At 46.4% G+C, this 2,886-nt stretch overlaps 1 pseudogene; it reads left to right on the top strand.

The window, feature by feature from the left end:
* Nucleotides 1–545: 545 nt before the first annotated feature.
* On the top strand, nucleotides 546–2,143 carry LOC127322135 (glucuronokinase 1-like; annotated as a pseudogene).
* Nucleotides 2,144–2,886: the final 743 nt, after the last annotated feature.

The raw sequence follows: 2,886 nt of genomic DNA, 5'->3' as shown, positions 1-2,886 counted from the left end.
TATACAAAAGCACAACATGGTCCAGAACCCCCAAATCTAACCGCTAACTAAAGAATCAACACTACACTCTAAAGAATCAACACTACACTTTGAAGAACTAGAAATATAAACACTGCTAACTTGTAAGAGGATTTCAATATAAGCAAATCGCTCTAGAGGAGGACGGTGCCTTCAAGACGACGAGCATTTGGGCACACCTGTCCGAGAAATAGGAAAAGACGCTTGTTAAGTGTGAGAATTGCGACATCTTCGCATGAAAGTCATCTTACATGCTTATATATATTGATCGCCGATGTTTCCGTTGATCACTTTTGCATGATACTTATGTCATACTATTTAGCTTTTCCTTTTCAACATTTTGATCACGTGCATGATCGATGTACTGCCTATTTTCCTAATTTTGTGTTATTGCAAATGTGAGTGTACTCTGTGTCGTCATGACAAAAGTATACTGAACAATATCCTAGAGAAGTAATGTTTGGCAGATATGATCGCCAGATGTGTGAACATAGTCAAGATTATCAGGATGCCAATAACGTAATAGCTGGCAGATATGATCGCCAGATGGAACACAGTGCTGTTGCCGGAGATAGCACAGTATATGACCAATACACCGGCAACAGTTCAAGTACAGGAGTAGCGGCATCGGAGAAACCGGTGGTGACGAACTCTTCTGCTGGCGTCGTTATCCGGTCCACCAACCTGACTTGTCAACCATCTCCACCGGAGGATCAGCGGCGACGGCGGCGGCGATGGAAGTGGAACACAGGGCATACGCGCGCGTGGGTCTCCTCGGCAACCCCAGCGACGTGTACGGCGGCCGCGCCGTCTCCTTCGCCGTCGCCGGCCTCTGGGCGACCGTCCGCCTCCGCCCCTCCGAGGAGCTCCTCGTACAGCCCCACCCGCGCCACGACCTCGTCGCCTTCCCCTGCCTCTCCGCACTCGTAAGATCGCAATCCTCGACGCGGAGAAGGAGCTCGGGATCGTCGCCGGGCTCCAGGACCGGGTCGCGCAGGTCTACTGTGGCCTTGTTTACATGGTACGGCAAATTTGTGTGATTGGTGGCAGCTATATTATAAAACACCCCTCCACGTCGATCACCTAACCTAGCTACCTGATTGTTAGTCATGATGATGACTCTTGTGGGCTAATCTTTCAGTTTTGCCACTTGTCAGGATTTTAGCCAAGAGCATATGGATAAGCTGGGTCACGGCATATACACACCGCTAGACGTCAATCTACTCCCCCCTCTCTATCTTATCTATGCTGAGAACCCAAGCGACTCTGGCAAGGTTTGTTCAATCTTGGTTAATATTCCAAACCTTTTGTTTGAAAAATATTTTTACACTCCTTTAGACTAATATATCAAACTTCAAACCTTGTATAACCAATTAGGTCCACAGCAGTGTCAGGCAAAGATGGCTTGATGGCGACGAGTTCATAATATCATCCATGAAGGAAGTCGCGCATCTAGCCTATGATGGCCACAATGCGTTGTTGCAGAAGAATTACACTGAACTCGCGAGGCTTATGAACAGAAACTTTGATCTGAGAAGGTGAGGCTAACGTCAACGAGGCTTAGAAATCAACAATCTTGTTAGCCAAGATATGAGATTTTCCATCGCAACAATATTACCGACTAGTGAGTTAACTAGTTAAGCGTGATTGGTGGTTGTAGGCAAATGTTTGGAGACGACGTGCTTGGAGCGGTGAATATAAAGATGGTCGAAGTAGCGAGGAGTGTTGGCGCTGCATCGAAGTTCACCGGCAGCGGAGGTGCAGTGGTTGCGTTTTGCCCGGATGGGGACGCACAGGCGGAGCTCCTGAAGAAGGCGTGCGAGGAGGCTGGCTTCGTCGTGGAGCCGATCGAAGTCGCCCCGTCGGTGCTGACAGAGGAGGAGGTTGCAAGCTTGTACAAGTCACCGGTAGACAAAAGGATATCATAAGCAAACTCTTGCTATAAAGCATAGCAAATATCCAATTTGTTGAAATCACTCGCAGTCACAGGAGTTGTGTCATGTGAACGATATTCTGAGAGTGAGAAGTGCTGTTTGATAATTGATATATTTTTCATGCGGTGCAAGTGTAACATTGTTCTTTTACAGGAAAAAATAAATATATACTAGCAAAGCTTCGTTTTTTTTCACTGGTTGCTAGCTAGCTAGAGGAATAGTTATACTCCCTTCAATTCGTTTTAATTAACACAAATTTAGTCAACTTTTCTACTAATTTTTTATCAATTAAAAAAATCGAAGAAAATATTAAAAAAATATGGATGAAATCCCTCAAAAAGGAACAACATGGATGGAACCAATGAATCTAGTTCTACTCCTAGTGAAGGATAACCCGAATTCGGTAGAGAAGGCTGCATCTTCGGGTACCATTATTTTTTTCGAAACGCGGTACAAACGTAGATGCTTACAAAAACGTGCATACACTCGCCCCTATAAACGCACACACGCACACCCTACTTATATGAACATCTCCGAGAGACTGTGTCCAAAAAACTTGATCCGGCAGGTTTTGAGATTGATGAAGTCACCACATGCATCTCGCGGTCGACGGGAACGCCGCCTCCCACTAAAACGTATTACACCTTAATTTGCATCTAGCTAGAACGCGTTTTTCATCCACACAAACGCAAGCAGACGCTTTTCGTCTATTTGCGTCGATCCGTTGATACCCTAATTACCCAAACATCCAGCTAGAGATGCACTACGGAACCAGTCAAGGTGCCGACGGCCGGCGGCCGTCGGCATAGCTTGCCTTGCCTTTGGCACAGGCTTGTGCCGACGGCAGCCGTCGGCACAATAACGCCTCGGCACAGGCAAATATGCCATCGGCATAGAAATAACGCCGTTTGGTAATTCTGGCTCGAATTTTTTC

Source organism: Lolium perenne, chromosome 6 (genome assembly GCF_019359855.2).
Source record: "Lolium perenne isolate Kyuss_39 chromosome 6, Kyuss_2.0, whole genome shotgun sequence".
Lineage (NCBI taxonomy): Eukaryota > Viridiplantae > Streptophyta > Magnoliopsida > Poales > Poaceae > Lolium > Lolium perenne.
This window is presented reverse-complemented; position numbering and strand designations above follow the sequence as displayed.